Source organism: Cherax quadricarinatus, chromosome 19 (assembly GCF_038502225.1).
Source record: "Cherax quadricarinatus isolate ZL_2023a chromosome 19, ASM3850222v1, whole genome shotgun sequence".
In the NCBI taxonomy this organism is placed as follows: domain Eukaryota; kingdom Metazoa; phylum Arthropoda; class Malacostraca; order Decapoda; family Parastacidae; genus Cherax; species Cherax quadricarinatus.
The window spans coordinates 30,996,975-31,020,506 of NC_091310.1; positions in this window are offsets into that span (position 1 = coordinate 30,996,975).

Sequence of the window (23,532 nt, forward strand, 5' to 3'; positions counted from 1 at the left end):
CACGACAGGACCTGGAAGACTGGACAAGGTCATGACAGGACCTGGAAGACTGGACAAGGTCATGACAGGACCTGGAAGACTGGACAAGGTTATGACAGGACCTGGAAGACTGGACAAGGTCATGACAGGACCTGGAAGACTGGACAAGGTCATGACAGGACCTGGAAGACTGGACAAGGTCATGACAGGACCTGGAAGACTGGACAAGGTCACGACAGGACCTGGAAGACTGGACAAGGTCATGACAGGACCTGGAAGACTGGACAAGGTCATGACAGGACCTGGAAGACTGGACAAGGTCACGACAGGACCTGGAAGACTGGACAAGGTCACGACAGGACCTGGAAGACTGGACAAGGTCATGACAGGACCTGGAAGACTGGACAAGGTCACGACAGGACCTGGAAGACTGGACAAGGTCATGACAGGACCTGGAAGACTGGACAAGGTCACGACAGGACCTGGAAGACTGGACAAGGTCATGACAGGACCTGGAAGACTGGACAAGGTCACGACAGGACCTGGAAGACTGGACAAGGTCATGACAGGACCTGGAAGACTGGACAAGGTCACGACAAGACCTTGAAGACAGCAAGTCTAGCTTTCATTGTTATTCTGTCAAGATTATAGAAAACTGTCTACTTACATGAACTGTCAACTTGTATCTACAAAAAAAGTAGCCATAACTTTACCAAGTTTTTATACACAGTGGTAATGGACACATTGTATGCTGACAATTTTATGCAAATTGATTTAAAAAAATTACGGGTACTAAAAACACCAAAAAGATGTGGACATTAAAAAACTTGATATTTAAAAAACAAACAAAAAATATGGATATTGAAAAAGGAAAAAATGGATATTAAAATAATAAAAAGAAAAATATGGATATTAAAACAGCAAAATAAAAAAAATGGATATTAGAAAAACGAATATATATATATATATATATATATATATATATATATATATATATATATATATATATATATATATATATATATATATATATATATATATATATATATATATATAATGTTTGTAACCATGAACAAGTGATATTTAATCAATAACAAACCGGGGGATCGAACCCGTGTTATTTTAGCCGTCTCGTCGGAAGAGAGAAAATTTACGATGTTCTAAACCACTGGACCATACAATCCTACAAACAGGTGCCTGTCCAGCGCCTTCTTGAAGACAGTCAGGGGTCATTTGGTAATTCCCCTTATGCATACTGGGAGGAAGTTGAACAGTTTTGGGCCCTTGACACTTATTGTGTTGTCTTTCTGTATATTCGTGGCGCCCCTGCTTGTCATCGGTGGGATGTTGCATCTCCTGCCGAGTCTTCTGCTTTCATAGGGAGTGATTTTCGTGTGCAAGTGTGGTACTAATCCCTCTAGGATTTTCCAAGTGTATATTATCATGTATCTCTCCCACCTGCGTTCCAGGGAATACAAATCAAGGGACTTCAACCGTTCCCGGTAATTTAGGTGCCTTATCGCACTTATGTGTGCCATGAAAGTTCTTTGTACATTCTCCAGGTTAGTAATTTCGCGATTTGAAGAGAATCATCATGGGCTTGGCGTCCCTAGTTTTGAAGGTTCTCATTATCTATCCTATCATTCTTCTAGCAGATGCGGTAGATACATTGTTGTGGTCATTGAAGGCGAGATTCTCTGACATTATTACTCCCAAGTCCTTCACATTACTTTTTCGCTCTATTTTATGGTTAGAATTTGTCATATACCCTGATATAGTTTTAATTTTCTCAAGTTTTTCCATATCTGAGTAGTTGAAATTCCTCTTCTTTGAATTCATATTGTTTTCAGTGGTCCATTTGAAGATTTGGTTGATGTCCGCTTGGAGTCTCGCGGTGTCTTCGATGGAGGTCACTGTCATGGCAATTCGGGTGTCATCCGCAAAGGAAGACACGGAGTTATTATGGCTTACATCTCAGTCTATGTCAGATATGAGGATGAGGAATAGGATGGGAGTGAGTACTGTGCTTTGTGGAACAGAGCTTATCACCGTAGCTGTTCTGTTTACTATTACTCTGTGTTTTATTTGTCAGGAAGTTATAGATCCATCTACCAACTTTTCCTGTTTTTCCTTTATCACTCATTTCGTGCGCTATTACAGTAGCTGGGACAGGCAGGAGCGACCTGCCTGTTGCCCTGGGTTGTGTAATTGATGGGTATCTAGGTGGTTGGCGATCTTACTTCTTAGAACCCTTTCAAAGATTTTTATGATATGGGATGTTAGTGCTATCGGTCTGTAGTTCTTTGCAACTGCTTTACTGCCACCTTTGTAGAGTGGGGCTATGTCTTGTTTGTAGCAAGTGTGGGATGACCCCTGCGTCCATGCTACCTCTCCATAGAATGCTGAAGGCACGTGACAGGGGCTTCTTGTAGTTCTTGATGAACACGGAGTTCCACGAGTTTGGGCATGGGGCAGAGTGCATGGGCATGTCATTTATTGCCTTTTCAAAGTCTTGTGGTGTTAGGATAATATCAGAGATTTTTGAGATGACCAAATTTTGGGTCTCGTTCAAAAAGAATTAATTTAGATTGTCGACCCTTAGTCTGGGTAAAGGTTCATTTGAACACTGAGTCGTATTGGAACTTTAACATTTCACCTGCTTCTTTGCTGTCATCTGTGTATGACCCATCTCGCCTAAACAGGGACCCAATACTGGATGTTTTTTTTTTTTCTTGGAGTTGGTGTTAGTGGGTTTTATGTGGTGATAGTGAGCGTTATGTGGTGTTAGTGCATGCTATGTGGTGTTAGTTTGTGTTATTTGGTGGGAGTGTGAGCTATGTGGTATTAGTGTGTATGTGGTGTTAGTGTGTGTTATGTGGTGTTAATGTGTTTTATGTGGTGTTAGTGAGTGTTGTTCGGCGTAAGTGAATTTTGGGGTGTTAGTGTGTGTTATGTGGTGTTAGTGTGTGTTATGTGGTGTTAGTGTCCTTTATGTGGTGTTAGTGTGTGTTATGTGGTGTTAGTGTGTGCTATGTAGTGTTACTGTGTGTTATGTGGTGTTAGTGTGTGTTATGTGGTGTTTGCGTGTGTTATGTGGTGTTACTGTGTGTTATGTGGTTTTAGTGTGCTTTATGTGGTGTTAGTGTGTGTTATGTGGTGTTAGTGTGTGTGTTATGTGGTTTTAGTGTGCTTTATGTGGTGTTAGTGTGTGTTATGTGGTGTTCGTGCATGCTATGTAGTGTTAATGTGTGCTATGTAGTGTTAGTGTGTGTTATGTTTTTAAACAGACAACGTATTTTTAAGCCACGTCTCGGACATGACTGGTCGGAACAAAACAAACCGGAGGAACATAAACCACGCCTAACCATTACTACTGAACCTCTGCTTAAACACCAACAATATTACAAAGTGAAGTTGGTTTATCAGATATGAATAGATATTAGTGTGCAAATAAAACGAGGCCTGGAAAATTAAGATATAGACTAGGATTAGAAACCCTGTTATAATTAAAAGTGATATAATTAAACTGGAATATTAATAGTTATACGACTTAAATTCAAAGAATTTGCGCCATAATAGTCTTGTTAGAGGACACGTCTTTTATAAACCACACCAGACGTAGAACGTTACTTAGATTTGTTTATCAGCTTGTATACCGTCATTATTAGATAAATTTTATATAATAAATCGAGGTAAAACTGATAAATCAGAAGAAATGGATTACGATAAAATTTATTTAATATGAATCATTATTATTTAATATAGATCAGTTTAACGCTTTGGTAGTGTACTCAGCTTACATACTGACGTCCGTGGATCGATCTCCGGTACGGGTGGAAGCGTTATGACGTGTTAGTTTATTCAGGTATACACAAATACAGTTACAAAGATTATCATACATAGCAGCAAATGGGTAGAGAACCTAGAATAACCCAAAACAAGTCAAAGTGAATTATTTCCATTGGGGTCCTTAAGACACCTCTTACCCAGGTAACCCATGTTCACCTAACAAGGGTCGGCAACCCCCGGTCCGCGAGCCACATCCCAACTTAACACCTGGACACTAATTATCTAATTAGTATGTAATACAGGTGCAGTAGTTCACTTCAAGGTTAAGCAGTCCCTGGAAAAGTTACTTCGTATCCTCCCACCTCAGAGTTTATCACTGGAGTTTGTTGTCTGGTGGTGAAACAACTGTACAGTAGGTATCTACATTCGATATTAATGTTTATTTAATTATTTGTGATAAATTGTGTTAAGTATTATTAGAATTAGGCCAAAATTGGTTTGAAAAACTAATGGCAACCCTGAGTTCGAGAAATTTTTATATATATTACATTTAATAACATTTCCCTCCTCCGGGAGACTGCATAACAAAGGAATAAGTGAGATGCTAAAGTCCCAATACGACTCAGTGTTCAAATGCGCCTTTACCCAGACTAAGGGTCGACAATCTAAATGAATTCTTTATGAACGAGACCCAAAATCTGGCCATCTAAAAAATCTCTGATATTATCCTAACACCACAAGACTAAGAAAAAGGCAATAAATAACACGCCCATGCACTCTCTCTCCAAAAGGTTGCCGACCCCTGAGTCCTAGCAGTAAAATAGTTACATGGCGTTAGTGGACTGGTGTGGGTCGCATCCTGGGACAAAACTGACCTAATTTGCCCGAAATGCTCTGTATAACACCGTTACTACTACAGCAGTGTCACAGATCAAAGTTACGCGAGCTGAGGTAAGTCACTCCAGACCAGAGACGCTTCAGAGAATCTTACAGAAATTGGGACGTTTACCTCCAGGAAGCGGAATCCCTCGGTCAGATGACCAAAAACTACAGCTACACCGCTATCCGGAAGAATTTGTTTTATTAACTCGTTTGATGCTATGGAAGAAGATAGGAAAGCTGGTAGGGCAATCTGGAAGGATTTGCGTACTCCTAGCCCACCAAGCCTGACTGGAAGTGAGGCTGGCAGCCACTGTCCATCTTTAAGGGAAAAATTCAGTACATGCTCTACTATGGTCTTTAGGAGGGAGTCATACTCATTTAGTTTCGGACTGCCGAAGGCTGGGGAGCATCTCAAGAAGTAGGTAAGTTTTGGGAGGGACAGGCACATGGTGAGTAGCTAGAAGGGATCATGTGTAACAGTGTCCTTCATTCTGCCTTCCATCGTCCTGAGGTCCGAGTTTTCTTTTTTTTTTCTAGAATCAGGTCAATAGCATTAGACCCAAGAGGAGCACCAAGGAGAGTGCTGGATCGATGGCTCGTCCTCCTCCCAAAACAGCACTAATATCCTCAATGATCTGTCGATCAGTAGAAACTATTTCGCATTTGGTGGGGGCATAAAGATAGGCTCAGGCTCTCTCCAATGTCTTTTATTTTCCTGATGCCCTCTAGGAGAGATCCTTTAATGCCAGCCAGGGTACCATCATCCAAGAATCAAATATTGAGCTCACTGAAAAGTGTTTCTGTGAATTCCTTAATAACTAGACGGAAAAGAAAAGGGGCGAGAGGGTTCTCCTGTTCCACACCATCACATGAGTCAGTTTCATATTCTCAAAACAGTAGTTTTCATACGATTGTATGAAAGGATAGAGGAAAGAGAAGTGTTTAGAAAATGCTTAGAGAGCAGCATCCCTTCTGATTAAGTTAAAAGCGTTAACAAAGTCCAGTTTGATCAGGGATTTTTGATCTGAGATGCTATTGTTGTATACCCTTGCTGCAAGGGCAGCTGTTTCACAGCCTTGTTGAACACCAAAGCCGAGCTATGTTGGTTTCAGCATTGCATCAGCCTCATGACTCACCACTCTCAATGCAGCCTTAGCAACAAGGCACCGAGGAGTGTTACTGCAATACGCCTGATTCCTCTGCCCTTTTTCCGGAGATCACAAAGTGATGCACCGAAGAAGAATGGCCTAATGTCCTCCGGGACACCGCCAGCCAGGCACACACTGGAAAATTTGGTGAGTTCAGACAGGAACCTCTCTGAAACATTCCCGAGTGCTGTGAACTGAACATTTGTTTTAAATGTTGTGGCCTTAAACCTGTGAAACCCCCTACTGAGTCCTGTGAAACCCCATGCTGAGCCCTGTGAAACCCTCTGCTGAGCTCTGTGGGAATAACTTAGTCGCTTTATTCACACACACACACACACACACACACACACACACACACACACACACACACACACATATCTAACTAGGTGAGTACACACATATCTACATTTATACATACATGTATACATACATATACATCAGAAAAGCATCACCAGAGCCATTATTAACACACTAATTAAGGATGCAGGGAAAAATCTGAAATTTGGGTAATTAGCGTTAATTAGTCGAGCAAGGAATTATAGACTCGTTTATAATTAGTATCATTTATCGACGTCAACATATTTCCCCAGATAGATCCTCTGACGGAGTACCTGATAGATTCCTCGATAGATTCCCTGATAGATGCCACATAACACAGAAGAACTTGCAAAATATTATTATTATTATTATTATTATTATTATTATTATTATTATTATTATTATTATTATTATTATTATTATTTTAATACTGCTGTCGCCTCCCAACGAGGTAGGGTTACTCGACAAAAACAAAACACTTTCACTGTCATTCATTCAATCACTGTCTTGCCAGAAGCACGATGACATCAAAGTTCAGATGATCCTCCAAACTGCAACATTCCCCCGCCCATCCTTCAGACTGCAAGCACTACATTTCCCACTTTCAAGACTCAAGTCGGCCAAACAGGTTTTCCCTGAATCCCTTCATAAATGTTACCTTACTCACACTCTAACAGCACGTCAAATCATAAAAAAAAACACTTGCCTCCACTCACTCTTATCTACAGTTACTCTCATTACTCAGGTTATTCGTAGTCTGATAAAACTCATTCGTATACGTTTCCTCACTGATATATATATCAAGTTTAATTTAGGCATAAATAAGATTTAATGTAAGAAAAAATCTTAATTTCTGAACATATGGCGTAAATTTCAATTACTAACACATAATATTAACTCGGCTACCTGTTAGGTGTGATGTGAAAACTTGATGTGTTTACATCAAAATTGTGTGGTCACATCTAGTTTCTGAGCGGATCAAAAACGTCGTTCTAAAGATTTATTTCCATTCTGTGGATTGTGAAATATCCCATTTTTTCTCCCCCTTGGCTCTTATGGACTATTCTAATCTATTTCAAGTTGGAGAGTTATATACCACAACTTTCCCGTGATTTCTTTTTGTCAAAATGACTTCTGCAGCGAGTGAATTTGATATCAAAGTTCGAGTAACACATGCCACAACATGAGGCAACGCGATCATTCAGCTGAAAATAAAGAGCTTATCCGCTTAGAACTTTCAGGGGGGGGGGGGAGGGAGAGGAAGAATGAGGCTGGTTTGGGAACCTTTGTTTCACTAACGTATTTTATCCCCCAACTCCTTCAAGACACTCGCGGAAATTTCTTGGAGGAAACTCTCCAGCCTCTTTTGTGTTCGTAATTTTTGGCTTGCGGAAATGAAAGTAATCTAAGGGAGAAGAATAAAGTTTTTGTCAAAAGTTGGAGATAAGGCAAGCCGGGCGTCGAGTCAGCAGCGCCCATCCTCAACCATTCACAGGAAACTTCTTGGGATTGAACGGAGTGCTAGGATGGTGGGTGGGTCTGTGGCAGCCAAGCATCGGCCTCCATCATCCTTTCCCTAGGGTTTCCCTTCCCCCCGAGGGGTTTTGCTCCCAGAGGGTTCCTTCCCCTCTAGGGTTCCTCCGTTTTCGAGTGTCTCCGGAAGCTTCCCTAGCTCTGGAGTCTCCCTCCTGAGGCTCCCCAATCTCTAAACTCTTCCTCCAGAGCCTCTTCATGCTCTGATGTTTATGTTAATGCTTATAATAATAATAATAATAATAATAATAATAATAATAATAATAATAATAATGATAATAATAATAATAATAATAATAATAATAATAATAATAATAATAATAATAATAATAAATATAAATAAAATACATCTCTTAAAAAATCTAAGATGTCAGACCACACACTACACAAAAAATATTATATACGCCGAAAGGTATATGTCTCTCAGCGTGTATATATACACTGAGAATTTGCTTTAATCCTTATTATAGGGATGAAAATATTCTTCACTGGTGGTGAATAGGTGACATGCAACCTTAATGACCTTTGTGCGCTCGGTAGGCTTTAAACCTTACTAGTCAACCATCCAACAGTTCACCAATTTTTTTTAGAATTCCTAACAACGAATGATTAATGCATCTTTCATTATAGTGATGGGGGGAGGGAGGGCCGGGACAGAAGTCCCTTTGGGCAATACATCATTTTGCCCCTGACACGAGAGCTCTGAAAACTGTCATTCTTTTTATGGGTACCTTCAGGCTAGCATTAATGTATACCCAGGGCACTGCACACTCTCTTGTAAACAGTATTAAGCTAGGATTAGGTTGGGTGGTACAGGCTGCACAAGGCTGACGTTCGGCATTGTTTACGCTAACCTGGACTTAACTCCGCTAAGGTAGATTTCATTTTGGTCTTCCGGGTCTGCTTACTCAAGCTTTGATCACTTCTAACACACACATAATAAATGACAGTAAATACAGGCGGAGAGTGAGGTGTGACACATAGCGACCTGAAAAATGGTATACTTGAGGTGAGGACCGCTAGACAATGTGGTCATGTGATACCTGTGTTGTTAAGTAGGTGGTGCTTTGCCGGGTTGAGTATCATGTATGCTAATGTTTCAGTATCTAGGCTATGCTCGTCTGCAGTAGGCTAAGTAATATTAAACATTTGGTATAGAGTAGTCCTCTAAAATATTATAGACAAATTTTCACTCTAGGTAAAGCTCTTCTAGTTTACCTGTCGTACGTACCTGTCAACACACATATACAATAAGCCGGGGTAAGCTAAGACGGTGACAGGTTACCTAGACTACTCGTGTACTGCCCCGCAGCTCATGGTTTATAGAAGTAAGAAATGATTTTAAATGCATCACGATGTCAGGAGACATGCTGAGACGCGTAGCCTGATCTCAGGAGAGTGGGAGAGGCGTCAAATATTCATCAGTAAGCCGAGGAGATGCAGTCGATGTTGTTCCTTCAGAAAAGAAGAAAGGAGTGTTCTTACGAAGGTTGTTCAGTTAGGCAAATAATGACTAGGTTTCGTTTTGGTTAGGATAATTTTAAGATAGCTTAATTTATATAGAATAGATTTAAGGATGTTTAGATTTAAAACAAATTAAGAATTTATGATATTTTTTTTTAAGATAGAGTAAACAAGGTCAATTAAGGTTGACTGGATTTTTAACAAGTTAGATAAAACTTTATCCTTAAGAAAAGCACTGAAGGGAGTTTTACATTCTCTCATGGTGTCGAAAAACATCCTTTTCTAAGACAAAATAATTTCTGTCACTTTTCTTAACATTGAAATAATTTACAATTATAAGTGCAGAACAGGGTCTTGGAATGACTTAAGAGGAACCACGCCAGGACAAAGTGAATCTGGACTAAATATGCATTTTTTGGGGGGGGTAAAAACGTAGAATGGTAAAAAGATGCATGCTAATCATTAAAAAAAATATACTCAAAAAATAAATATAATTTGCAACTTTAAAAATTTAAAAACTTTGAAGAAAATGCAGGTATTTCTTGAAAAAAAAGTTTTGTAAACTAAAGTTAAAATGTCACATAAGTAGACCAATTATTTCTAGGTGTTAGACAAGTACAGAGTCACCTTGAATACTTCGTACATCCCTGCAAACTGATGCCCGTCACTGAGTAGAACATGACTTACAGGACTGCCTATCTTTTTCTGGAATCTGGGTCAGTGGAACCATGAATCATTAAACCTCACAGAATCTATAATAATTAAACCTCACAGAATCTATAAAAATTAAACCTCACAGAATCTATAAAAATTAAACCTCACAGAATCTATAATAATTAAACCTCACAGAATCTATAATAATTAAACCTCACAGAATCTATAATAATTAAACCTCACAGAATCTATATGCGCTGGAGATTTTTGTTCCTCCTTTACTTAGGGTGTTGTCGTCCTCTTACAGATCCTCATCCAGCGAGAGTCTGGATGTGTTGTTTTGTATTTAATGACTTCTGAAGTCTGAACTCTTTGAGGGGAATGGCGCTCTCTTTGAAGTAACTGCAGCCATTTTAGAAGATGGAAGAGTTGCAGATAACAACGTCAATAGCATAGCCAAAGAGTTTTATGTACCGTCTTCAGGGCCTTATAGCGATGGGTGAGCATGTCACTCTTGCCAGTCACACTCATGTTGGGTGAGCATGTCACTCTTGCCAGTCACACTCATGTTGGGTGAGCATGTCACTCTTGCCAGTCACACTCATGTTGGGTGAACATGTCACTCTTGCCAGTCACACTCATGTTGGGTGAGCATGTCACTCTTGCCAGTCACACTCATGTTGGGTGAGCATGTCACTCTTGCCAGTCACACTCATGTTGGGTGAGCATGTCACTCTTGCCAGTCACACTCATGTTGGGTGAGCATGTCACTCTTGCCAGTCACACTCATGTTGGGTGAGCATGTCACTCTTGCCAGTCACACTCATGTTGGGTGAGCATGTTACTCTTGCCAGTCACACTCATGTTGGGTGAGCATGTTACTCTTGCCAGTCACACTCATGTTGGGTGAGCATGTCACTCTTGCCAGTCACACTCATGTTGGGTGAGCATGTCACTCTTGCCAGTCACACTCATGTTAATAGTTATAATGCTTGATGACTCGGAGGCTGGAGAGCTCCACTCTCTTCCTGACATCGTTGTCATAGCTGAGATGTCCGCTGGTGGAGTGAATGCCTTCATCAGAAGACAACATAGTGACTTCTTATCTATCTTTCCACTACAGAGTAGATGAGTTGTACATGAATGAACAAGATGAAAATTAGATATATTTGCAACATTTGGGTAACTTTATTGTAGACGTTCGGCCAGCCAGTGGCTTCATCAACACAGGTTCAAGGATATAATTGAAGACAGTGGAACTATATACAGAAGACGAGGTAATCAGTCCCTCAGTCTTGGAGTTGGTGAAGAGCACCGTAGTCTGAGGGACTGGTTACCTCATCTTTTGTTTACAGTTCTACTGTCTTCTAATTATGTCCTCGAATTTGTATTGATAAAGCCACTGATTGACGAAACGTCTACAATAATGATACACTGATGTTGCAAATGTGTCTAATTTTCACACAGTAGATGATGTTCAGAATAGTAACAATTTTATATTTTACAGTCACCTGCTGCTCTTCCTCTGAGAACTGAACTGTACCCCAGGTGCAGTAAACGTTGAAGCTCCCAGGGACATACATGATCACGTCATGGATGAAGCCATATGCACTTTGCAGAAAAGCCTGTAGCCCCATTTGTCTGGCTTAGTCTTCATATATTACCACAAGCCTTTAGCATGAGTTCTTCTACAAAGGCATCCATAACCTCACTGACATCCTGTACAGGGGTTCAGGTAGTCATTGAATTTTTTTTTGAAATTCCCTACAGGGTGTAAGACGTGGTGGTCATGGAGAGGCGGAAAACTTACCAGAGTCAAGTTTCACGAGGTACTCCTTCACTTGTGGTCACTCAGGTATTCTTCCCGTGAGTAATGTAGAGGTTTATGACTGATCCTCGAGTCAATAGGGGTGTCCCTATTGACTCGGGACAAGCGCACGCAGAATGTACGTGACTGTCCCTCTCTGAAACCATCCAAAATGGGCCCCGTACAGGCTGAGATTAGCTATAGTTTGAATTACAATTTAAAATAGGTTATGTTTAAAAATTACAATATTTAAGATAAACAAGACTTAATGTATATAAAATAAATTTGATATAGCCTAAGATAATTTTAATATAACGGTACACTATGATCTAGATTTAAAGCAAGTAAGACTTAAGCTGATTAAAATTAAAACTAGGCTTGAAATATAATAGTATAGAGATAAAATTCGTTACCATGGGTTAGATTAAATTTTTAGAAGTAAAATTGGACTGCGGCACAAAAAAAAAAATGACTAAATGTTAGCTTGTGAGATTGTCATTTGAAAGTCTTGAACTTTGATTCAGATTATAAATTAAAACAGTCATTCATGGACGACAAACTCTCAACTTTTCAGAGCAGAAAGAAATTTTTTTTTTTGGAAGAATCGTAGTAGGTAAGGTTGTTGTGACTGGTTGTTTCATCTGTGATTGTACAGTCACTGTGGTCTTGACCAGGTCTCCGGTGTGGTCTTGACCAGGTCTCCGGTGTGGTCTTGACCAGGTCTCCGGTGTGGTCTTGACCAGGTCTCCGGTGTGGTCTTGACCAGGTCTCCGGTGTGGTCTTGACCAGGTCTCCGGTGTGGTCTTGACCAGGTCTCCGGTGTGGTCTTGACCAGGTCTCCGGTGTGGTCTTGACCAGGTCTCCGGTGTGGTCTTGACCAGGTCTCCGGTGTGGTCTTGACCAGGTCTCCGGTGTGGTCTTGACCAGGTCTCCGGTGGGGTCTTGACCAGGTCTCCGGTGTGGTCTTGACCAGGTCTCCGGTGTGGTCTTGACCAGGTCTCCGGTGTGGTCTTGACCAGGTTTCCGGTGTGGTCTTGACCAGGTCTCCGGTGTGATCTTGACCAGATCTGATGTGGTCTCGACCAGGTCCGGTGTGGTCTCGACCAGGTCCGGTGTAGTCTCGACCAGGTCTGGTGTGGTCTCGACCAGGTCTGGTGTAGTCTCGACCAGGTCTGGTGTGGTCTCGACCAGGTCTGGTGTGGTCTCGACCAGGTCTGGTGTGGTCTCGACCAGGTCTGGTGTGGTCTCGACCAGGTCTGGTGTGGGTGAGGAAAATAAGGAAATAAGAGCCTAAGGACGGATAATTGCGAGGAAAAAACTGAAAGGAGTAATAAGTGAAGACGAAAAAGCGTCATTTTCTGGTTTCTTTCCCTGGTTCTTGTATTTATTTGTTCTGCTCCTACTGCCTGTGGCATGCAAAGAGTACGTAACCTTTATTCGGCGCATGGACACACCCTCATTTACAGGCTATCTCCCCCAACCAGCGAACCAGGTTGCTAAGAGTTGATGATGGGGCCCCATCGTTCAACTAGTGACCAGGTTCTAGCCAATAAGAAGGTGGGATTGACAATCGCAGAGGTTATGTGGATACCGCTCTCCTGTCTGCCCTTGTCATTCACACTCTAGAGCTGGTTGAAGCACGGTCTGCTATCTTGTGGCTTCTATTTCTGCCTTGCTTACCGTGGAGTGCACTATATTTATCACTGTACATAGTGTACATATTGCTGTTATAATTGGTGAAGGATAATATAAGTCTAAACTTTTTCTACTGTGTTTATTTGCTCCCATTACACCTGGGATAACAGGCCATTTGAAATCCTAGGTTGTAATATGGGTAGCCTGTCCGAGAGCTGGACTTAGAGAAACGGTTGAGCTTAGGGTGAAGCTTGTAGCAGGAACATTGTGTAGCTTGCTGTTTCGCTTCGCTTTACAAATTTTGCGTGTCAGTTGCTTATGATCAGCCTTGCTATTGTGTGATCGTTCAACAGCTCGCTACTAGCTTGTTCAGTGTGCTCGCTTCGCTACGGTCAATCTTGTGTGCAGTCGGCTTTGCTTGTATGCGTATTCTGCAATCGTACTGTGCATAGCTAAGCGTGTTCTGCAAATTAACGTGTTACGTTGGGGTATTCGTACTGTGCATAGCGAATAACTTATGCCACCTAGACGAGTCAGACGCCTGGTGTCGGCATATACTTTGCATAACCTACCTAAATTGTCTCTACAGCGTTGTTGGCAAATTGCTCGTTCCATTGGCATTCCCTATAAACGCACTCTTACAGCTGCGCAACTGCGTTCACTTATTGCTGACATACTTATTGAAGAAGAGATGGCACATCAAACTCCTCCCTCTACGGGAGCTAGGGCAAAAACTACTATGTTCTCGCATGAGGAAGATGATATACCTACGGAGCAAAATGGTCAGTATAGTGCAGCTGGGTTGTCTCAGGGTGAATCAGCGTCGTTGGCACTTGAGCTGGCAAAAATCAATCTTGAGCAAACTAGGGAACAGAGAGCATTCGCAAGGGAAGAATTTGATAGGGAAAGAGAAAGGAGGCAGTTTTCGCATTCTGTAAACGATTTCAGTTTACAAAAAGCAGTACAGCTTGTTCCCCGCTTCAATGAGGCCGAACCAGAGCAATTTTTCGAAAGCTTCGAAAATCAGGCTCGAGCCTTGAGGTGGCCGGAACAGCACTGGGCAGCGTTGGTTCATACAGCATTATTGGGTAAGGCACAGGAATTTACGTCGGTATTAACTGACGCTGAATTCTCTGATTATCAAGTAGTGAAGACCACAGTGTTGGGAGCATATACATGTATCCCAGCTAAATATCGTAAGACCTTCAAATTGAACAGGCGGCAGCTTGGTCAATCCCTGGTGGACTTTGTGAGACAGCAAACCAAAGCTTTTACCAGCTGGTATAAAGCGAGTGGTGTCTCTAACTTTGAGGAGCTGGTGCAGCTTATTCTGATTGATAACCTGCTGGAGTCTGTGGGACCAGAGGTTCGTGTCTTTCTGCAGGATCGTGACTTAACCACTGCATTGGAGGCGGCCAGGTTGGCTGATACCTTCGAAACGAACCGCTCCTTGTCCGAGCGGTCCTGTCTCTCTTTTCAACAGTCTGGCGTGAGCAGAGATCGACAACATTGGAGAATGAAGTGCCAGCCGGAGGGAGAGCGTCTACGTCATCCAAATAAGTCACCTGGTGAGCCACGCTTCTCAACATATGGTCCCCCTGCGGAGAGGCAAACTACTTATGGAGCATCTCGACAACAATATCCAGAGAGGCACCAGCCAGAACGACACCACTTGCAACGTCATCAGGGAGTAAAGGGCAAGCCTGTCGTCTGCTTCAGATGCAATAAAGTAGGTCACATCAGTTCCAACTGCCCCCAAAAACCTCAACCCATCGGGAAAATCTCTAATATCCCTAGTAACATGTCCCCTAGAGAAGTAGAAAAAGGTATGGCCCCTTATTATTGCGAAAGTCTTATTTCCCTTCAGGAAAACTCAGAACCAACTAAAGTAAATACCTTTAGAGATACTGGAGCATATTGCTCACTTGTCAGAGAAGGAATATTACCCCTTTCAGAGAATACTTCCTTGAATTCCTCAGTTTTATTGGAAGCTTATGGAGGAGCTATATATTCAGTTCCTTTGCATAAAATTTATGTACAGTGCAAATATTACACTGGGTACTTGACTGTAGGTATCTCAAAAGGATTTCCCATGAAAAATGCCATGTTATTACTGGGTAATAACATTACTACTGTTACTTCGTGTCCTGAACCTATAATGATTAATGCTTCTCCAGTGTTGGCCATAACTCGGGCAACATCCCAAGGGTTGTCTGGGGAGAATGTTGACCTATCCTTGGACGACTCCGATCTCGGAATAGCCACGTTGTTTTATGAGACACACCGGCCGGAGTCTCGTAAATCAAGTGAACAGACCCCGATCAAGCCTTCCTATTCCCAGGTTGCAGGATTCCCAGATGTCTCTGTTTCCATGCCCGAGGGACTGTCCTTCCGGGAGGAACAACGAAAGGACCCTTCTTTAAAATTCGCTTTTGAGGCAGCCATGGGTAAATCCTCTTTGGGTCATCCAGTCAAGTATGAAGTTAAAAATGATTATTTGGTATGCACTGAGACTGGTAAGGAGATAGAGGGCCGGCAATTATACGACAGGTTAGTGGTTCCAACCAAGTATAGACCTCAGATATTAAATATAGCTCATAATACGTCATTAGGAGGTCACTTAGGAATTACAAAAACCTTGTATAGAATCACAAAAGAATTTTATTGGCCAAAATTAAAGAAAGATGTGAAGAATCATATTAGGTGTTGCCGAGAATGTCAGCAAGTTGGGAAACCTGGACATTCCATTAAACCTGCACCTCTCCAACCCATACCTGCTGATGGAGAACCTTTTGCAGATTTAATTATAGATTGTGTAGGTCCACTACCTAAGTCAAAGTCTGGAAATCAGTATTTATTTACAATTATGGATAAAGTAACCAGATATCCTGAAGCAATCCCTATGCGTAGTATCAATACTAAAGCTATTCTCAAAGCTTTAACAAAATTCATTTCTTGTTTTGGCATTCCTAAAACTATACAAAGTGATCAAGGTACTAACTTCACTGCCAAAGCATTTAGGGAAGTATTAACTAGGTTAGGGATAATTCACAACTTATCCACTGCCTATCACCCTCAGTCCCAAGGCGCCTTGGAAAGATTCCACCAAACATTAAAAACAATGATGAGAAGTTTTTGCATGCACTTTCCGACAGATTGGGATGAATCTCTACCGTTGTTGCTATTCTCAGTACGAGAGACGGTGCAAGAGTCTACAGGGTATAGTCCGTTTGAGCTGATCTTTGGGCACAATGTACGAGGTCCTCTTCGGGTGCTCAAAGAAGGATGGATGGGAGAAGACGTAAGCTCAGCACTCTACAACCCGTCTTCAAGGTTGCAGGTGGCACGTGAGTTAGCCACGGCTAACCTAAAGATAGCTCAAAGTAAGATGAAACAGAGGTATGACAAAAGTGCACAATTCCGCTCCTTCCATCCAGGAGACAAGGTGTTGGTGCAGGAACCTATACCTGGCCACACCTTGAAAGCTAGATTTACGGGACCTATGCAGATAGTAAGTAGATTATCTGATTTAAATTATGTGGTAGCTCCCATTGGTAAGACCTCAAAAACAAAAACTTACCACATTAATCAAATCAAGGCCTTTCATACACCAGATAAAGTCCCAGTAATGACTCTGTCCTCTACCTCTGAGGACGACTCTGACTCTTTGCACTCTATCTCTGAAATTAATACTAAACTTTCCAATTCTGTCCTCCTCAAGGATCCTAGCCCTTTAATGGATGGATTATCTGAAATACAAGCAACCAATTTAACTGAGCTTCTACAGTCATATCCTAATATTTTTTCGGATGTGCCGAAAAAATGTACGTTAGGTTACCATGATGTAGATGTGGGAAAATCTAAACCAATTAAACTCTCCCCCTACAGAGCTAATCCTGAAAAGCAAAGGCTACTTCAGCAGGAAGTAGACTTCTTGTTAGAACATGGTTTAGTGGAGGAGTCATCTAGTCCATGGGCTTCACCGTGCATCCTAGTAAAGAAGGCTGATGGAGGGTTTCGTATGTGCACAGACTACCGTAAAGTGAACGAGGTCACAATTACAGATGCTTACCCTCTTCCTCGTCTGGATGACGTAATTGACTTTGTGGGTAAGGCTACTTTTGTGTCCAAATTAGATCTCCTTAAAGGTTACTATCAGGTACCTTTGACAGATAAGGCGAAGGAAATCTCTGCCTTCGTAATTCCAGGAGGTCATTATCAGTATACAGTTACCCCCTTCGGAATGAAAAATTCCCCCTCTTCATTCCAGAAACTCATCCATCAGGCTATTAAAGGACTTGAAGGCACGGCAGCATACCTAGATGATATTGTTGTGGTGTCTGATACTTGGGATCAACACCTACTTAGACTTAAAGCTCTGTTTGAGACCTTTAAGAATTCCCAATTAACAGTTAATTTATCTAAATCTTCCTTTGGCCAGGCCACTATCACTTTTCTAGGCCATGAAGTAGGTAGTGGTAATGTTGCACCTAAACTTGCTAAAGTTCTTTCGATTAAAGATTATCCAGTTCCTCATGATAGGAAATCTCTTCAACGTTTCCTAGGCATGATAGGATTTTACAGAAGATTCTGTAAGAATTTCTCAGATATTGTAGCCCCTCTTACCTCTCTTACCAGTCATAAAGTTCCCTTTAATTGGACGTCAGATTGTAACACTGCTTTTAATAAAGCAAAAAGATTATTGTGCTCTGCACCCATTCTCCTGTCTCCAGACTTCTCCAAACCTTTTTCATTACAGGTTGATGCTTGTGAGTCTGGGGTTGGGGCGGTACTATTACAAATCGGGAACAAGGAGTTGCAGCCTGTAGCATACTTTTCAGCCAAGTTCCAGCCACATCAGAGAGCTTACTCTACCATTGAAAAAGAAGCCCTCGCGCTGGTACTGGCTTTGGAGCATTTCGATGTTTATGTGGGCCAGACATCGCAGGTGGTCACAGTCTACAGTGATCACAACCCGTTAGTCTATCTCCAAGCCATGAAGAATCACAACACAAGGCTTATGCGTTGGACGCTCAGGCTGCAGCCCTACAATATAAAAATAAATTACATTGCCGGCAAAGAAAATGTGTTGGCAGACTCTTTGTCAAGAGTCTAGTTTAATATTTTATTTAGGTTAGGATGTATTTGTGGTAACCCCCCTTTCAAGCTCTTTTTTTTTATCCCCTGATGTGGGGGTTTTTTTTTTTTAGTGAGGGGATACGGGCTACCGTCCGCTTGTATCTTGGACCTATGTTGGCCTATCTGACTGCTGTCTCACTCTGAGTTTAGGGTTTGGCTTTTGGTCACTAGGAAAGCTGAGCTCTATCTAAGAGTGGGATGGTGGAGAGGATAGGCGGTCCCATTATTTTGTGCCATGGCGGCACGGTTACCACTGGGAGGTGGCAGCCTAATCCTGAGCCTTCTCGGGGGTGGGGGTGTGGCATGCAAAGAGTACGTAACCTTTATTCGGCGCATGGACACACCCTCATTTACAGGCTATCTCCCCCAACCAGCGAACCAGGTTGCTAAGAGTTGATGATGGGGCCCCATCGTTCAACTAGTGACCAGGTTCTAGCCAATAAGAAGGTGGGATTGACAATCGCAGAGGTTATGTGGATACCGCTCTCCTGTCTGCCCTTGTCATTCCCACTCTAGAGCTGGTTGAAGCACGGTCTGCTATCTTGTGGCTTCTATTTCTGCCTTGCTTACCGTGGAGTGCACTATATTTATCACTGTACATAGTGTACATATTGCTGTTATAATTGGTGAAGGATAATATAAGTCTAAACTTTTTCTACTGTGTTTATTTGCTCCCATTACACCTGGGATAACAGGCCATTTGAAATCCTAGGTTGTAATATCCTGACTTCACCCCTCTCTCCCTCACTTCACCCTCCTCTCCCTCACTTCACCCCTCTCTCCCTCACTTCACCCCACTCTCCCTCACTTCACCCCCTCTCCCTCACTTCACCCCTCTCTCCCTCACTTCTCCCCTCTCTCCCTCACTTCACCCCCCTCTCCCTCACTTCACCCCTCTCTCCCTCACTTCTCCCCTCTCTCCCTCACTTCACCCCCCTCTCCCTCACTTCTCCCCTCTCTCCCTCACTTCTCCCCTCTCTCCCTCACTTCTCCCCTCTCTCCCTCACTTCACCCCACTCTCCCTCACTTCACCCCTCTCTCCCTCACTTCACCCTCTCCCTCACTTCACCCCCCTCCCTCACTTCACCCCTCTCTCCCGCACTTCACCCCTCTCTCACTCACTTCACCCCTCTCTCCCTCACTTCACCTCTCTCTCCCTCACTTCACCCTCCTCTCCCTCACTTCACCCCTCTCTCCCTCACTTCTCCCCTCTCTCCCTCACTTCACCCCTCTCTCCCTCACTTCACCCCTCTCTCCCTCACTTCACCCCTCTCCCTCACTTCACCCCTCTCCCTCACTTCACCCCTCTCTCCCGCACTTCACCCGTCTCTCCCGCACTTCACCCCTCTCTCCCTCACTTCACCCCTCTCTCCCTCACTTCACCCCTCTCTCCCTCACTTCACCCCTCTCTCCCTCACTTCTCCCCTCTCTCCCTCACTTCACCCCTCTCTCCCTCACTTCACCCCTCTCTCCCTCACTTCACCCCTCTCTCCCTCACTTCACCCCTCTCCCTCACTTCACCCCCCTCCCTCACTTCACCCCTCTCTCCCTCACTTCACCCGTCTCTCCCTCACTTCACCCCTCTCTCCCTCACTTCACCCCTCTCTCCCTCACTTCACCCCTCTCCCTCACTTCACCCCCCTCCCTCACTTCACCCCTCTCTCCCGCACTTCACCCCTCTCTCCCTCACTTCACCCCTCTCTCCCTCACTTCACCCCTCTCTCCCTCACTTCACCCTCCTCTCCCTCACTTCACCCCTCTCTCCCTCACTTCTCCCCTCTCTCCCTCACTTCACCCCCCTCTCCCTCACTTCACCCCTCTCTCCCTCACTTCTCCCCTCTCTCCCTCACTTCACCCCCCTCTCCCTCACTTCACCCCTCTCTCCCTCACTTCTCCCCTCTCTCCCTCACTTCACCCCCTCTCCCTCACTTCTCCCCTCTCTCCCTCACTTCTCCCCTCTCTCCCTCACTTCTCCCCTCTCTCCTTCCCCTCACAAACAACACTAACACTACACCCTCGTCCCTCTACCATTGTGAGTGTGCGACTACTGGAAATATATTCAGAATATTCAGCATAATTCCCAGGACCTCGGAGCTGACAGGTGGTGGGAGAGGAGGAGATGGTGGGAGAGGAGGAGGTGGTGGGAGAGGAGGTGGTGGGAGAGGAGGAGGTGGTGGGAGAGGAGGAGGTGGTGGGAGAGGAGGAGGTGGTGGGAGAGGAGGTGGTGGTGGGAGAGGAGGAGGTGGTGGGAGAGGAGGAGGTGGTGGGAGAGGAGGAGGAGGTGGTGGGAGAGGAGGTGGTGGTGGGAGAGGAGGTGGTGGTGGGTGTGGAGGAGGAGGTGGTGGGAGAGGAGGAGGTGGTGGGAGAGGAGGAGGTGGTGGGAGAGGAGGAGGTGGTGGAAGAGGAGGAGGTGGTGGGAGAGGAGGTGGTGGTGGGAGAGGAGGAGGTGGTGGGAGAGGAGGTGGTGGTGGGAGAGGAGGTGGTGGTGGGAGAGGAGGTGGTGGTGGGAGAGGAGGTGGTGGTGCGAGAGGAGGAGGTGGTGGGAGAGGAGGTGGTGGTGGGAGAGGAGGTGGTGGTGGGAGAGGAGGTGGTGGTGCGAGAGGAGGAGGTGGTGGGAGAGGAGGTGGTGGTGGGAGAGGAGGAGGACAAGGAGAAGTCTCTTCTTTAATATGTATCGAGGTAAACATCTTTATTTACTAAGATTTCTGTCTTGTCAGATACCGTCATCAGAGTCCGCAATAAATGATTAATAGTAGTAGTAGTAGTAGTAGTAGTAGTAGTAGTAGTAGTAGTAGTAGTAGCTGTAATAATAATAATAATAATAATAATAATAATAATAATAATAACGGAAGCCTGTAATTGTTTTACATGATGGTAGGATTGCTGGTGTCCTTTTTTGTCTCATAAACATGCAAGATTTCAGGTACGTCTTGCTACTTCTACTTACACTTAGGTCACACTACACATACATGTACAAGCATATATATACACACCACTCTGGGTTTTCTATTTTCTTTCTAGTTCTTGTTCTTCTTTATTTCCTCTTATCTCCATGGGGAAGTGGAACAGAACTCTTCCTCCGTAAGCCATGCGTGTTGTAAGAAGCGACTAAAATGCCAGGAGCAAGGGGCTAGTAACCCCTTCTCCTGTATAAATTACTAAATTTAAAAAGAGAAATTTGTTTTTCTTTTTGGGCCACCCTGCCTTGGTGGGATAAGGCCGGTGTGTTGAAAGAAAGAAATAATAATAATAATAATAATAATAATAATAATAATAATAATAATAATAATAATAATATTTTTCTTGATTTTTAACATCATTTTCCTTGCTTCATCTGTGAATTTTTCTTTCGTATATCATTTTATTTCGCCTTCTTAATTTATTTACACCATCTGGATTTTTATGTTTCTTTCCTCCTCTTTTAACCTTTTTTCCCATCTCCTCATTCAATCTCTCTTTCTCTATTCGACCTCTCCCCTCCCACCATTCCAAATTTCCATTTATTCGACCTCTCTCTCTCTCTCTCTCTCTCTCTCTCTCTCTCTCTCTCTCTCTCTCTCTCTCTCTCTCTCTCTCTCTCTCTCTCTCTCTCTCTCTCTTTTTCTCTTCCTCTTCCTTCTTTATTTGGTGGCAGGTGTTGAGTTAGCAGCGGACCAGACAAGTCAACCAGTCTGCAAGGGATCAATAATTCACGGGCTTTTCAATGAGTTTTCCTGTGACTTCAACTCTAGGGGAAATAATTTTTTTTCTGTAAGGGAGACGTGAGAGGAACGGGGGGGGGGATGGGGGGGGAGAGAAAAGTGTAGAACGAATTGTGTTTCTGGAATTCCTTATTTTTCTCCTACTTCTTCTGGAATCTGGTGAATTTTGTCTTTTGGTGTTAAGTAACACTGTGCTGTCCCTGTTTTTTTTTTTACCACGTCTATGTGTTAAGTAACACTGTTGTTCCAGCCTTCCTTTACCACGTCTGTGTGTTAAGTAACACTGTTGTTCCAGCCTTCCTTTACCACGTCTGTGTGTTAAGTAACACTGTTGTTCCAGCCTTCCTTTACCACGTCTGTGTGTTAAGTAACACTGTTGTTCCAGCCTTCCTTTACCACGTCTGTGTGTTAAGTAACACTGTTGTTAGAGCCTTCCTTTACCACGCCTAGAGGTTAGCACTGTCTGTTCTGACCTTCCTCCAGCAAATCTATGTGTTCATTAATGTTCTCTGTGTAGCTGTGACCTTTCTCTGCCTCGTCTGGGCCTCAAGGAGCACTGTCTCTCTCTGCACCTCCGACCCCACACCCACTCGTCTGTTTACACGTCTCCCAGGCGACAGGAAAAACGTTTCTACCGTCACATTGTGGTAAACGTCTGTATCTGGACAATAACTTCATTATATAAAAAACGTGAAGACACAACAAGGTACAGGAAACGGACTGAAAATCACGCTTCAACATCACTTTGTTTAACTGAACATAAGGTTAAGTTAGGTAAGGTTTGTCAGGAAACAGTACAAGTGTTTCCTGACGCTGGTATGTTACATGATGACCCGCAGCTTAAGCCTACCTGGAGGGTATTCTGGGGATCAATACCCCCGTGGTCCGGTCCATGACCAGGCCTTCCACCGGAAGACTTGGTCATGGACCAGGGACAGGGCCTGATCGACTAGGCTGTTACTGCGGGCCGCACGTAATCAAACGTACGAACCACAGTCCGACTGACCCAGCAATGACTTTAGATATCTGCCCAGCTCCTTGAAGGCAACCAGGGGTCTATTGGTAATTTCCCTTATGGCTGGTGGTAGGCTGTTGAACAATCTTGGGCCCCGGACACTTACTGTGTTTTCTCTTAGTGTACCAATGGCGCCCCTACTTTTCATTAGAGGTATGTTGCGCCGCATGCCAAGTCTTTTGCTTTCGTAGTGAGTGATTTCTATGTGTAGATCAGGGACCATTCCTTCTAAGATTTTCCAGGTGTAGATTATGATGTATCTCTCTCGCCTGCTCTCCAGGGAGTACAGGTCAAGTGGTTCCAGGCGTTCCCGGTAGTTGAGGTGTTTGGCGGATTTTATATGTGCAGTAAAAGTTTTATATTCTAGGATTTTTTTTCATAAACCCTGCGACACTCTCTGCGATTTTGTTTTCAAATTATTACGTCATCCCATCCCATGACCATCCTAGTCAAAAGAAAAAAAAAAAT